At 40.6% G+C, this 15,995-nt stretch overlaps 1 long non-coding RNA gene across 1 annotated transcript; it reads left to right on the plus strand.

Moving 5' to 3' along the window:
* Positions 1 to 1,294: 1,294 nt before the first annotated feature.
* On the plus strand, positions 1,295 to 14,931 carry LOC108509318. The gene is made up of 3 exons (XR_001878606.1): positions 1,295 to 1,656; positions 3,664 to 6,136; positions 9,403 to 14,931. It is a non-coding gene; the product is annotated as an uncharacterized LOC108509318 (long non-coding RNA).
* The last annotated feature ends 1,064 nt before the right edge of the window (positions 14,932 to 15,995 follow it).

The raw sequence follows: 15,995 nt of genomic DNA on the forward strand, positions 1-15,995 counted from the left end.
CAGCTGTGCAGCTCAGTTTTAACAGTGTGTCTATTTATAAAGAAACTTGATATTGCATAGGAAAAAGTGATCTTTGTGAATACTTAGTTGAAAAATTTTCTGTGTGCCACATGTAGTATATATTTGACTCACTGCATTCACTAATAAGTTTTGCCAGCAAATGGATAAAGTCTTCTGTGTGAATTAAGGAACTGGATTTCCACCAGATGAATAGTTACGAAACTGAGGATATATGTGCTGCACTATTTAATATATAATAAAATTCTTTGATGAATATGTGAGCTAAGATTGAGGCTGCTAATTTAATCACTAACAGCAGAGTCTATGCATGTGGAAAATAATGCTTTTGTACTGAAACTTTCATTGTTGCTAATTTTTCCATGCAGTTATTATTCATACAGGGATCCAAAAAAGACTGTTTACCTGGAGGCAGGAACAAAACTACGAAAGCTTTAGAGGCAGCTGGGCAGAGAGCTGTGGTTCTGACTTTGCTGACAGAAAAAAAGTGATTTTGTACGGGAGCAGAATCTGTGACGTTTTATTGGAAAAATCAGTCAGCTGGAAAACTCTTGATCAGTCATACCCTAGGTGTTACCTCAACTGGTTCTGCACATCTTATTTCCCAACTCCCAGTACCAGTTTCAGGTGTTGGAAGGAGGACTGTGACTCTGCTGGCCAGTCCTGCACCTCCAGCGCACTGATGGCTACTTAAAATGGCTGCTGATTTCGCCAAAACAGATTGTATGGTTTTGTATGAATGATACACTTGCTGCAGGTTGAATAAATTTTGTGTATACTGGTGTCAAGAGACAGAAAGAATAAATAGCCTCTAAGCAGACAGAAGGCTATATTTAGGTCTAGGCTGAGTATGCCCTCTGCCTGCCAAATGCAAAAAATCCAAACCAAAATGCTTTGTTTCCTGCTGGAGGCTTACATATAATTTTTTCCTCCTTGTGTTTCAAAACTTTCAAACATGGTTACAGCCTAGTGTCAGGCAGCTGCACAGTCCTTTCTCTGTGATAGCCCTGAGAGCATATGGTGTGACTTCCACACTGTCAGAGCCATGGAGCACTAATGTGGGCCCTCACTGTCCCTGCCCAGCCTCTCATGGGGCCTCTCCTTAGCCCAACCCATGGATCCGTATCGCAGTTGAGTCCCTGGTGCCGTAGAAAGCTGATTTCCAGCTCTGCAGACATGGCTATGCCAAGCCTGGCCTGATCTGCATGCTGACATTCTGGCTGGCCTAAGCCCAGTTCCATCCCCAAGGCCCTGCCCAGCCATCCTGGAGCTACGTCTGCTCTTGGTTCCCTGCTCCAGACCTGAACCTGACCCCGCCCATGGGGATACATCCTGTCCTGGTGTTGTCCTATCCCCATGCCCAGGGAGTTGCCTGATGGCTGGAGCTGCCCCCAGACTTCCCTGGTGCCTGGCTGGGGTGGTAGGACAGGTACCCCAGGCAACACCCACTGTCTCTGGCCTTCACAGGGCCCTGACACGTGGTGTTCAACCTTACAAACACCACCACGGAAAGACCCCTTTCACCATTTCAGCTAAGGAAGGTTAATCCAGAAAGATCTTGGGCTAAAGGGTACAGAAAGAACTTCTATGATTCCCTCTTGATTTTTTCTCAAGAGCACAAGACTACCCTTTAAAGAGGTAATGTGTCTCAGGGCAGCATGCCTGTGTCACGGCACAGTATAGAGGTTCCTGAGCTAGTTTTAAGTGAACTGCACTGGATATCGCAGAGGAATCCAGCTGTGGGACTTCAGCATGGGCTAAATTTACCCTGCTTCTCTGCACTGTGGCCTTACTCTGGTTTAGAGGTTTGACAAATTGTCGGCAGGTCTGAACACTTGAGGAACAGCCCGGCATTAATCCCAGGTTCAAATAGGAAGTAAAGACTGCCAAAAGACATTGGGAAAAGAAAAAGAGCTGCTTCTCATCAGCGCTTAGAGGACTTCAACCTTTCAAGAGGAGGTTCTGAGCTCCTGATGAGAGCAGACTTTCATAAACTGTGTTCTAGTTTTACAATTGTATAGCCAGGCCAGATCTTTTGTTCCCAGAACTTCTGAAGTTGCTAAAAAAAAAATCAGTTATTGAAAGCCTCTTTTTTTCTCCCGTTTTGCCAAGACTGAGTCTTCTTAAGTAATGCTGAGCCTGTGCAGTGTGCTCTATCAGGAGTGAAACTGCAGCTTATCATGAAATGGAGGACCACAGCATACACCTTTGTGAGGAAGACGGAGAGATAGGAGAGCAATTTCCCCTTCTGTATATTGCCTCCTTCTCTGTGCAGACTGTGCATAGATATCAGAGAAAAACTACCAAATCCGTAAGCCCAAACTGTTTGGAAACACACTGTATCATGACAGTCAGGTTGCTCAGGTCCCATTTAATGCCCAGCACAAAGTAAAGCTTCATGGCCTGCTGTTTCAAAAAAGGGTAGTTTATTTTAAATCTTTCAGTACATGACTGATTCACTGGGTCGTCTGTGTTTTGAATGCAGCAGATTCTGTCATGTGGGTACATGTGTATATGGTGTATACATGAGTGAGGAAAGCTAGGGGTGACTAACTACTTCCACTTCTCATTTCTATGAACTAGAGATCTGAACATAGAGATATATATAACCTGAAGCTAAGAATGCAGTAAATACTGGATGGTGAGATTAGAAGTTTTTTATATAACCCAATGGAGAAGTAACAAAGAGTTTTTCTACAACCAAATGCTTATTTCCAGTATCCAACAGAATGCAAGTCTCCTATCTGAACTGCAAAATCAAAACTGACTGAATGACCAAGGGAATGAGACAATTTCTTTAGACAGACAGGTAAAACACTCAAGTCTTTGATCTTGGACTGCAGAAAAAGTACTGCTCTGATTCAATTGTCACTTAAATGGGTATAAATCAGGAATAGCTCATGTAAATCTTACATCTGTACTGCACCTTCTGGTAAGTCTCATGGGCTCAACAGTGATGTGATCTAATTTCAAATGTCATTGAGTATTTATTCAGAATGAGTTTTACAAGAGTTCTCTGGAGCACTTCTCTGTTTGAAAGGAGAAAGTAGGTTAAAAAAAGGGTAATTTAGAAGGAAAAGACAAGGCAAGAACACTCAGTGTGAGGGCCCGGTTTGATACATGACAATGTTTAATCCTTACTGTTCCTAATCCTTCAGGCCAGGCTTGCAACACTGGAAGCTTTTCAGTTCTTACTCTGGGACTTACTGACTACTAAGAGGACAGAGCAGTCCCAGTCTCCTCATTTAGTGTTGGCTTAATAGGAACAATGTAAAGGACAAGATGCAGCATATGTTAAAAGTACATGCCTGTGGGCTACATATGTCATGCAGCTGGAAGGTTGCTGCCTTACAGAAGTAATAATATGGCCAAGAAACAACCATTATGATCAGGCATATGGGCAGCCAAGTGAGTAATGCTGCCAGGAGGAATGCCTACAGTGCAGCAGTTGTGAAATACTGATTACAAAGTCCTGAAGTGGCTGCTTGCCCCTGACAAGTCATTTCTGCTGAAGCAGGAGTCTTTCCAGGCTGATAGTTTCTAAATGCTCTTTCAGGCTTATGCATTTTGGATGTCTTTAGCTGAAGCTGGTTTGTTCTTCCTATCTATATCTGCAATGCCTCCTATCATAACCTATCATTTCAGCTTATCGTCACCCTCCTGGGAATCTTTAGTTCCTCAACAGAGTTGACTGGAAACCTCCCCTCATGCATCATTTCCTGAAGAGTTCAATCAGCTTAGCAGGAAAGACTGAAGGCCAAAACCTACAAATAAGATAAGCTTTGTTATGGTAAAGAGAACACTAAATGTATCTGCTGCTTTTCTTCTTTTTGATTTTTTCCCCCCTCCTCATGGTATGTGAAAGGTGAGGATGAAATCTGCCTCTGTCAGACACCGGCTGCTGTTAAAAATAGACATGTCTCAAGTAAGATGTTTTCGGGATGGGGTTTGATAAGGGTTTTTTATATTATAGTTAAGGATACATTCATGTCAAATTGCTGGCAATCTGATCAAAGCTGTCACTTTGTTCTCCTACTTTTTCTTTTCTTCCTTTCCCAGTTACATGAATACATGGTTGCTCAGAAATTTTATTCCTTATTTTAAATAAGCTCTTGGTACAATAGTCCCAGCGACCCAAAAGTAAAGCAAGTTGTTATGCAAGGGTAAACAATGAACATGGTATGTTCTATTTATTTCATTTAGCCAGTATTAGAGCTTTATCCCAAGAATATTTGATTGTTGTGAGAAAAGTCATTAATAATATTTACGATAAAACTGAAACCAGAACTTAATAACATTCATGTTCTACAAAATCATGTCTGCTTCAAAACAGCCTTAGGATTTTGACTGCATCTCATTCAGCACAGCCATATTCATAATTTTCTGTGGGCTCCTGAGAGTTATTTTGTTGCCCTTGAGGGTATTGGTGCTAGTTCTGCCTGCAGCCTGCTCAGCCCTTCACTCCCAGAAGTGTTTATGAGATGCACTTTGTCATCATGTGGCCTTGTGAGCTCTCCAAAAAAAAGTGTTAAATTTACATGACATTCTTATCTGTTGACAGCTACATTTTCCTAATCAGAAGAAGCAAGTTCAGAGTATGGTTGTTATTGCTGCTCCTGTTATTTTTAAAAATTCCTTATGGTAATTGTGCCAAATGTCACTATTTGAAGAAGGTGAAGGAGCTGATCAAGTTAAATTCTGAGATTGCTTTGTCATCATGAAATGGTAAAGAGTGACTGCAAATATTCTTCATGAAAAACAAATGGAATACCTGAGGTTTTTTCCACTGGTTTTGCTTGAGTGGAGTAAATCCCAATTCACGGTGGCGGGTACGAGAGAAGGGCAAGAATCCTAGGCAAGAATCCAGGGAAAATGTATGCCAACACTTATAAATAAAATAATTGAGGGTTGGTTCCTCCCTGCACACTTACGGCTGGAAGTCAGTGACAATCAGTAATGAAAGTCACTTTTTCCCCTGGCAGAACTTTGCCTGTGTCTTTACTGACATTTTCCTGTTGGGGTTTGTCAAGTGCCTCTTCCAGAGCACGAATGACACTACAGGAGACAGCTGCTAATACCTTTTACTCTGTACAAGAAAAGCTATTCCCCTTCACCCTTGATGTTTCAGAGTGGAGCTTTTCTAAGCTAAGTGCACAGAGTTTTAAAGAAGGGTAAATATGTTAGTGTGTATATCATACATACACACACATAGATATATATACGTATTAGGGCACGCTTATAGTTTATTAATGTTCTTGTGGCTGTAAATACTGATGATATAGGAAAATGTAACGTGGCCTTGTAAAAATAATTTATTAGTACATAGTAAACTGCAGGATCCCGTTGCAACTCAGTTGTTACTTATAATTAACAAAATTAAGTTTCCCAGACACAAATGGCAACTATTGTGGTTTAACCATATTTTGATTTTTAGTTGTTTAAAAATTTCTGTGACTAATCTCTTTATTATAAGTTCAGGGTTAGCTTGAGTAATGCGGTGTTGAGAGCAACTGAATCTGCTCACTTGTGCTGATGACTCCAGACCCCCTGCACATCTTCAGTGTATAGCTACTGCTCTGGAGCACAGATACTTACAGTTGTCTGGCTTTCATTGGCAGGTATATAGGAAATTAGATGTGGTATTTGATGGCTCAGTTTCATTTTGGGGGGTTTACAGTGTTGATCTCAGCAGAGCTTAGACCATGTGATCATACTGAAATGCAGTATTGGACAGAATTGAGAAATATGCTTATTCAGAGATCTAACTGTCAGCACAATAAAGAAGAAATATTTGCATTAGGAATTATGCTGTCCTTACTCAGCATCTTTTTGTAACTGTATCAGTAGCCAGAACTTGCCATGCTGCTGTGTGAGCTCATGAATGGATTGGCATTGACATAGTGAGTCTTTTTTCCAGTGTCAAAACATTACAGTACGTTTAGAGTTACCCCTGGCTAAAGCCATTTTAAGTGAGAGAGAGAGAGAGTATGAATGTGATTTACAGTAAAGGTCTTTTCTTCTTTGTAGATCACTGAAGGGTGGAGGGAGAGCCTCCCCCTGCCCATCTGTGTGAACTTGGCTATTCTACACAGTAGCAGGAGCTGGGGTTCCCTGCAAGGTAAGCTGGTTGAATGCACATGTATGTCCATAAACAAGGGGGTAATTGTATGCCTAATAGAATAATCTCAAAGTATCAAGAATTGTGATATGTGATAGAGATGAAAGATGGGAGAAAGGGAGAATGGAGACAGAACCATAATAAAGTGACAACTAAGTCTCTTTTGAGTAAAGATCTTATGATGATATGAGGCTCCCAATGGGAGTGGTGTCACTTCAACTCTTACCTCTTCAGGAACAGATTTCCATTCATATCCCAGCAGTTGGCTCTGTTAATGGGACATCTCTGTATGGAACAGCTGCATTGGGAGGGCAGGATATGTCGTGTTGGCGTCAGTCTCCATACCAGGCACAATGCATGAAGAAAGCCAGTTTATGCTAGCAAAGCAAAAAGTTAAGTTCTCCTTACTAAAGAAAAACATAAAAATGAGGAATCTCAAACTCTAGTACATCTGGCACTTATCCCTTGGTTTGGAGGATATCTAAAGCACCTCTCAGCTTCAGAAAAATGAAGAGACCAATTTAGAATTTCTCTAAGATGGTATTTTTCAGTGGGCTGCTATCCACTTCTAACCACTATTTGGTAGAGAAGAATGATCTCTTTTTTGTTGAGTGCCAAGGAAGCTGTAAAATCTCTTTCATTCAGAATAGTAAAAAATAAGTGGCCACCAAGGTGAAAATACTCTGTGGCAACTCTGTGGCTGTTGGAGAGCATATCTGTGTTCTGCACATTCTGCAAATATAGCAGATGCAATAAGCTCCATCTATATCAAGCTGTTACCTTTTATATAAAGATGAAGACAGCACAGTTTAATAACTGGGATTTTTAAATAGCCCCATCCTTCTAAAAAGCCACAAGACATCAGCTGCAATTATTACTGGAAATCTTGTGTTTGCACAAGAAAAACCACAGGCCTTAAGTTTATACTCAAATCATGCAAGTATTCTGCATCGTTTTCTAAAAGATAACACTCTTCACTGTGATATAAGTAATGTCTCCTGTGCTTGATAAAAGCAAGAAGGCTAAACTGGTTACAGAGATCTATTTTTCTAATAGCATTTCTTCTCTATAAACCGTGAGGCATGTCAGTATCACCTTCAAAACATAAAATATGCATATGTGCTTGTAGATTTTATGCATTGCTTACACATCTTATGCTACAAGTAATACCTCTTAGTCAGCTTTCTAATGTTATGTGACCCCTCACTCTTGCATTCCAATGTCACCACTCTCAGACTGGTAAACATTAACTTGATAATTATTTTGAAAAACACAATCTGCCTTCATTAACCTTTTGTAAGGACACTTGATGTTAAAATATGACATTACCTAGTTTAAGCCAATGTGGTGATGCACTTAATGCTTTATTGTTCTTAATGCTGTATTACCAGATATAATTCACTCTTTCTTATAGATAATGAAATCATTATATATTTATTTGGCTCTTGGGTCTAAGGTCCAGGTACTTTGATGTTTATTACAGAAGCTAACAAAACATTTTGGTGGGGCATTAAATCCTTAATTGCTTTCTGTTTAGAGATGTCCATCACTGCTGAAAATGCTAAAAATATCAACGATGATTCCATATCCTCAGTGAGACTGAAGCTGGGCAGTTCCCTGTGTTTCTTGCTAATGTTCAGGAGAGGATTCCTCTCCCATAGTTGTATTTTCCTGAATAATTGGTCTCAGCTGTCCAGTTTGGCCTTTTAATGGTTTCAAATGTTTTATGATTTAATACCAGAAATTAATAAAATAAGCTTGATACCAGTTTTGGCCTAGGGCTTTCTTTTCCTCACTCTGCACCAGTAGTGAAGATGATTACTTTTCTAGCAGTAATATTCTTCCTAGGCATCTTTTCTAAAGAGTACTGTAGAATTCATCACTCTGCTCTGAATTCCTCTTATTTGTCTAGGGAGTTTGGGTTTTGTGGGTTTTTGTTTTGTTTTCTTATGGTTCATGCAAGAACTTAGTCCTAGGCTAAAGATGTATAAACAAGAAGGGAAATAATGGGGATCTTATCTCTCAAAGTAATTTACTTTATTAATTTTTGGTGCTGATGAAATACCAAGCAAACTCATTATTTGCTCAATTGAGGAGAAGAAGGAAGAGGCAAAGAAGAGACACCAGCTGTCAGATGGTGAGCCTTTCCAAAAAGCTTTACACCAGACTTTAAGGAACACTCGATGTAGACAAGAACAGTATTTCTCAGTAGGTGCAGTTCTTTGATCTTTCCTGGGATGTCCCCTATGACAAGAGTTTGTGAGGCACTGCTCTGCTGTAAGCTTTCAAAACTGGATCTGAGCAATGAAATGGAGAAGGAAAAGCTGTCCTTATTTTCCCACTCATCTACATCTCTTCCTTTTTCCTGTAACTCTCATGGTCTGGCTGAGCTGGGGTCACCAGTGAAATTTCTGTGCCTTGTCTGGAGATGGGCAATGCATTGACTCTGAAAATGACACCAGGAACAATTACCCATACAATGATATCCCACAGTAAAGCCCTGGATGACAAGGTTAACTTAAAGGTCACACAGCTATGTACAGGCATCTGAGCTGGGTTTGCTTGTTGTATCTGAGCCATATGGCACTGCAATGCAGTGCACAGGTAGTGTTTCCTCATTCTAGATACATCAGAACTCCAAAGCAGGCATAAAATAGAGAGGCACATTATCTCTGTAGAGTGCTGATAAAACTTCTGCAGAAATTCTGTATCTGCTTCTGGTAGATTTGTCTTTAACCTGCAAGGAGTACAGACCCTGAAAAATATACAGTCTCTTTTGTCTCTCAGTCACGGGCAACTAAGCTGCCTTGTGAGTGTTTTATGTACAGAATTCCCTTACTTCCTATCTACTTCAAAGTATCCAGTTGAAGTATGACAGGGACTGTGTCTAGGAGGATCTAGAAGGATCTTTCTTTGAAATCATTGGACAAATCAGATTCAAATCGTACTGATAACTCTGTAACATACCTAAATCTTTCTCTTCCTTGGCTTCTTCCTCAAAGAGAACTGCCCTGAATTAGAATACATAGCGCTTTGCTTAATTTCTAAGAATAACATGCAGACCTGTTTTCTTTTCAGCGTAGTTGTGAGTCATATCTCAGGACTGGAATGCCAGTTTCATTGTCTGTATGCCAGGAAACAAGTGACTGCAGTACACAAACAAAGGAATTTTTATACATATAATTATCTGATTGTTGCTTTTACCTCCTAGTATGTAGTGATGGGAAAGCTCTTTTCCTCTCATCTATATGCTATAATGTTTGCAGGTGACTCTTTTGTGAAATGACGTGAAACTTCCAGTGAAGGAGTACATTTGTATGTGTTATAGATTCTACTGGAAATATGCACTTTTTCTGGATGTCATGCTCCTGGTAAGGCACCAGAATATTATACCTGCTCTCTTTGTTCCTCCATTTCCCGACTCTTTCCTGTGTGACACAGTTCTAGGCAGAGTAACCCAGGCTGATCAGGAACCAGTTGCCAACCCTCCCTGGGTATGGCCCTTCAGAGGAGCTCCCTGGTCTTCACAGCAGTGATGTGTGTGGCAGTGGAGCTTACTGACAGTTCTGATCAGGTTGAAAGCAAACAAAACACTCCAAGCATCATTTCAGATACAAACCTTGCTTAGAAAACAGTTCTCAGCAAACTGAGCTCACAAAGCGCTCAAGATTGAAACAGTAGAAATAATTTCTATGAATTCCACTCCCATTGCCAAGAAGGAATCAGGCCTTCTGGGGAACTCTCCAAACTGATCCAGATACAGAGCTGGGCAGGCAGAGAAGGTGAATGCTGTTGGCAGCTGGGCAGAGAGCCAGCTAGCGGTTCTCTTCCAGACTTTCATGGCTGCACAGAGCATAGCATCTCCCTCTACCATTTAGTAAATTTATGACATCACCAGCTGTTACCGGGGAAACACAGAAAATACAGATTTGGATCTTGGCAGCTAGGCATAAAGAGAAAATATCTTGGTCTTTTGAGGGTCAAAAAGGAAACCTGCAACAATTCCAGAACAACTTTGAATTGGAACAAATCAATACTTCCAAACCAAACAATTTAGCTGCTAAACTGACAGTGTGGTCCCTATATTATGTCCCTCACAGAAAACAAACATGGGAGATCAAGTGCAGAACTTCTAACTTCATGCAGCTTAAACATATCCTTTGGACATAAGACCATTTTTGTTGACTTAGAACTTCAGTTCTGATCAGTGGATTTAACAAGTTGCTTTTAGGGATGTGATATCCTCTGACCAATATTTTTCCAGAAAGTGCTGATAATTGCTGCTTCTTGAGAAAGAGTTTGCTGGTGTTTCACAGCAAAGAAAGTATGTAGTGTTGAGTTTTGATAAAATTGTGAGCAAACACCATTACTGTTGTGATGAAGTATGTGCTTTTAATAGCTTTTAAAAATGTGGGCTTTGTGAGAACGGATGTCTTCAGACATGCGTTTCGTGGCTTTTAGGTGCTTGAGATTTTTGAAGTTATGGGAATCATATTTTTGTCTTTTAGTAGCATTAGCTGACATTTTATTTATGTTGCATGTTTAAATGAAAACACTGCTTTTTAAATGGATTATTATTTGAGTATTGGGTAGTTGAGGCCCAGCTAATATTAGCTCTTGTGCAGGTTTGTTTGATTTCATTCATGCTGTACAAAATGTACAGGTTTGGTATGTACTCGAGTTACCCAGAAACAAATGTATCTTTGCTGCAAAGGCAGATGGAACAAGCTCGAGTGAGGACTCAAGCTGAACTCAGATCTGGAACTGTAACAGTTGCTTTGTCTCTATTCATACCTGCAAGGCTGTGGGCCGAACATGACTGGAGATCCCAGGTCAGAAAGGTAGAGGTTGTTATACTCACTAAATGTGTGGGAGATCTGTATGGAGGGTTAAAGACCTGCAGACTCACCCTATTTGGCTGTATCTCCACTGAGGAGCAAAATTTTGTAGGAAAAAATCCCCCCTGCTGCTAATCTAGTGTCAAATATATCCATGATGGAGGTTCTTATGTGGACACTTAGCAGCATTTCTAGCAGTGTTCCAAAACTATTGTCTTAAACAGCATAGGAATGTGTTTAATTTCATTTGCATCCTCCATACCAAAAACCAGGCAAGATCTTCTTGCTAAACAACCAATCTTTTCCTCCTGTTTTGTTGGTGGCCTTGGATCCTGGAATTTCTCTGTCACAAGAGCAGTTTGCATACAGTTTGGATCTTGTTATCTGGAACATGGTTCAATGTTCCCTGTTGTGTCTTGTTTCAGTGGGATAATGACCAAGGAAGCTGCTGAGACATGGGTGGGTTGCCAGGGATATGTCATGAGAAAGCTGTCCAGAGTCATCTGCCCACATGCTGTGATGCTGGCTCCCATTTCCAAAGCAGGGTTGCAGACAGAGGAGATCATTAGTGCTCCAAAGAACTTAGCTATCTATGCAAGTTCCTTTTTTTATCCTTTATAGTGAGTCACTTGGAAAGGCTCCTTTTTTGGTCCTCTTTAGTTCAACTGCTGGTTCCTTTTGCTTGCATGCCCAGTCACAGCCCTGAGACTTGTGACTGGGGCTGCAACAGCCATTGGGCTGTCATGGTTTATCTCTGGAATGGTGGAAATATTCTTCTTCTTCACTTTTCTTCTTTAAGGACATGAAAGATGTTTCTGAAGAGGAAGGAATTTACTTCTTGGGAAAATTCATGTGCAACCAGGATGGAGTTCCCCATGCAGACTTTCAGGTGGTAGATTTGCTCTGAAATTCCTGTGAGGAGGAGAACATTTTGTCTTGTGTGGTAAATTCATGGTATTGGCAGTCTCTGCCATGGTTTTAGAACTTGGTGCACTCCTGTGGCTTGCACATGCATCTCGAGTACACTTTCCCAAAATGGTGTCTCCACTGAAGCTACTCTTCAGTACCCACAAGGGATCAGTACTTTGGCCCTGCACAAGCTTCGCACAGGCCTTTAAGAAAATGAATTAATATGACAAGACTGCATTAATCAGACCAATATATGATACTTATTATTTTATATTCGCTGTCACTTATAATTGTAGATTACTATAAGACACCTTCATCTTGTTGCTGATGTCTTTTCTAAATGTGGTGCAGTGGAACAGGAGGGGCAGTGTAGTAGGACATACAGGGACAGAACAACAAGGAGCTTCTATATGATGCTCTCTTTAGCATAAACATATTGACTCCTGGACTCAGAGAAAAGGCAGTGAATAAACCTCAGTGGAGAATATCCTTAGACAATAAACTAATTGTCTTTCTCATGCTTTCATCCTCCTTTTTTCCCAGGAGACAAATAGGAAGAATTATCCACACCTGAACCTGAGATTCACTTATGCTACATGTGTATTTATCAAATTCAACTGGATGGGAACCTTGTCCCCTGAAGAACATACTTGTGAAGAGCTAGAAATCATTAAATCTAGTAACTGCATTGATGTGAGCTGGTAACACAAATGGACACAGATCAATTCTCTCCATTCCATCTGGATTGCACTGTGTTGGGAAAAGTGATAAAGAAAATTTCTGCTGTACTGGTTATGCTTATGATAGATGAAAGCCCCTCTAAAGATGACACTTTAATGTTCTCTTTCTTGACCTTCTGATGTATGTTAAGTCTTGGTTGCTGACTAAAGTAACAACACAGATAATTGAGCTTTTAAAGGCCCTATTTCATAAATCTAATAACAACACTGAGGGAAGCTGAGGTGTATTCTCTTCTTACTAGTGTATCATTAATATATCTGGTATCACATTTTCCATGTAAAATAGCTCCTAAAAAAGGATCTGGGCTGACTTTCAGGCTCCAGTGGGCTGACCATTAGGAAGGAAATCTTCCTGCTACCTTCATTAGGAAGAAAAGGACGCTGCATGAGAGACACTTTTCGAAGTATGCCTCAGCAGCAGCCCTGTGTTGAGGGATTTGGTGGCCTACAGCTAGTAATACATAGTGGTGTCCTTCAGAAAGGGGACACAAGCCAGTTTTGAGTTGCTATGCTCCTCTAAAGGGATTTTGCTAAAAAAGGAGAAGAATTTATCACCTCTTAGAAGATATTTTGGCTGTACTATGCAAGCAATTTAGTAAAATCTCTGTATGTGAGTATTGGCAGTCTTTGAAACAAAAGAAGTAGGGCTGCTTTGTGTGCACTGAAGAATTTTTGCTTTTGACTCCACTGGAGCCATAATTTGTCACCAGATTCATATCCTGAAACCTAAAGTGCCCTTAAAAGGGCTACTGCAAATTTATAAATCGTAATCACAGTCCTCTGTTGACAGGACAACCAGTACCATCCTGTTTAGGATCTTGCCCTGCAAACCTGTAACCCTCTGTCTGTAGCCCACTCAGTACTCACCCATGAGATTGCTTTTTCCCCACCTATTTTTACAACTTTTGTTGATAACAAAGAGCACCTTTTTAAAAAAAATGCTTGAAGGCAAATTATACCCCTGAATACTTAGTGTTTTACTGCTTGGGCTTCAAACACTCTGTAACAAGCTGATTTGTTTAATGCCTACAGTCCTTACTGGAAAGTTTTTAAATTGTGTAAACATTCCTACCAGTTTTATGTGTTTCTAAACATTTTTTTTAATGTGGGTACAAATTTAACTTGACAGTGTACTTTCCAAGCTTCCATTAAATAGGGCCAATTTTTTATTGATAGAGGAATATCTCTGAAATAGCTTTATGATGTCTTGCAATGGAAGACTTTTCATTAACTCCGACTAGAAAAATAACCTACCATGTATTTGTAAGTCTTTTATCAGTTCTTACTGTATCATAATGTCTGTGGGACCCCTGCTGGTGGAAAGGGGAAAAGAGAGTGAAAAACTTCAAAGTTAATGGAGAAGGGAATATATTTTCACTGTACATTGTGTTTGCCAGCTACTGTTATCATGCAGCCACCAAAGATCTCAGTGTTTTGAAACTTCTCACAGGTTGCAGTTTGTTGCTTTCCTCACATAACTGTGTTTTACCTCCCTTCAAGTGTGCCAGTGATGCTTTAAAAGATCAGTATAGAAATCTTCAGCTACACCATCTGGTTCCAGTTTTCCTTAATTTGGTGTCAGCCAAGCTCCTACAGTCCGGATGATTAAAAGGGACAGAGGGACCTGCTGCACTTTAGGGATTTAAGCCTTCCTTTTCCTCCTATAAATTCTGACCTTTCCAAAATGAGTTTTCTTTCTTTTCTTTTCCCCTAAGAAAGTGGAACTTAAAGCAAATGTTTGATATTTTTACTGGTGGAGCCAAATTCCATGCGTTCTGGCTGCTTTTCACTGACAGAAAAATTATTCCACAATAATTTGTCATTATTTCCAAAGTGATACTGTATGTTACTGTAACAATAACAGCTAACTTGGCCTTTTGAGAGGTATATATTTTCTCAAGAAATTTCAGTCTAGTAGGGAAAACACTGATCATGATGACCTTGAGGGAATACAGCCTAAAGAAAGAAGTGGACGTTTGTGACTGTTTTGAAATCTCATGGCTGGAACAGTTTCCTGTTGAGGCACTTTGTGCTTGTGTGACAACCCATGGAGGGGTTCTCCTGCGTGCTCTGTCTGCAGCCTCGGTCCTGAAAAGGTAAAGAGGGAGCAGGGGCAGCCTCAGTCCCCTCTGCTGAAGGGCTCCTTGGGGAAGGAAAACACTGTGCTGTGCATAAAAAATCGGTGTAACTGTTATCTGATTGTCTGCCTGATTACAGGACTAAACAGAGTTAGGTTGGCTACCAGTATATGCCAAGTATACTTGTCCTCTGTTCCTCATAGTATGACTGAGCCTTGGGATCAGTTATTTAGTGGGATCATTGGAAAGGCTTGACGAGCTGCTGAATTCTTCCTTGTCTGGATTCCTTTGTTTAGGTTGCCTCGAATTATCACTGCACGTTATTATTTTTATACACATACAACTTTTAAATCCACATAGATGACACTTTTTGTGCCAAAAATGCACTATGCACTTCTCAGACCTTGCAGCTGGTTGAGCACCAATGAAGGAAATGAATTTGGTAACTGAGCTGGGAGAAAAAGATGCTTGAAGATGCAGTTTCTAATGCTTTCTTGTAGATATTCCCATCAGACCACGTGAAGAACTTTTCCTGTTTATAGGAGAATATAAAATTTTTAAAATCTTTTAAAATTAAAACCTTTGGGAGCTTAATTAAATGTACTGTGAGAAATATGTGCAGTTCACTCACAGCTATTGACTTGAGGTTTATGCATTATTGCCAAGTCCTGGAATGAATAAAGCTTTAATGTTGGAACATTTGTTTTGTGCATTTTTTTTTAGGTTGAAGCAATGAGAAAATACATACCTAGATCCCACGTATATACTAAAAGGAGAATTTTGGATTGCAGGTAATGAAGATGACTTGTTTAAAACCTGCAGTTCTCTTAAAAGATTTTTTCAATCAGTCCCTTAAAAATTCAGGAGTTTTCAATGACTGTGTGGGATGAACATAAAGAACAGCATCTTGTTAAAGTCACATTTTGGTTGACATCCCGTAACACGTAGCTGAGATGTGGGTCATTTCGGCCTCACTCACGTTGGATGCTGCCTCTCTGTTCCGCAGAATGACATGCCGGATTCTGCTAGAGACGTGCTGTGGGAGCCTTGGCGGAGCTTTGGTTTCTCATAATGCCCATCCCTCCTCTGACCTGTACCTGCGGCACACCTGCTCGTCTACTCCTTTTCACCTGTTCATTTTTCCCCCTGCACGTCCTAAAGCGCTGTCATTCCGATGACGAGGCCTCTCTTCCCTGCTCATCCGGCGATCGCTCGCACATTCGCAGCAGCGTGTTCTCCCGGTGCGACCGTGTGTCCATCCCTGGTCCAGGGGGTTTCCCGGCCCTCGGGTGGC

This window comes from Lepidothrix coronata, unplaced genomic scaffold (assembly GCF_001604755.1).
Source record: "Lepidothrix coronata isolate B3197 unplaced genomic scaffold, Lepidothrix_coronata-1.0 Scaffold7, whole genome shotgun sequence".
NCBI lineage: Eukaryota > Metazoa > Chordata > Aves > Passeriformes > Pipridae > Lepidothrix > Lepidothrix coronata.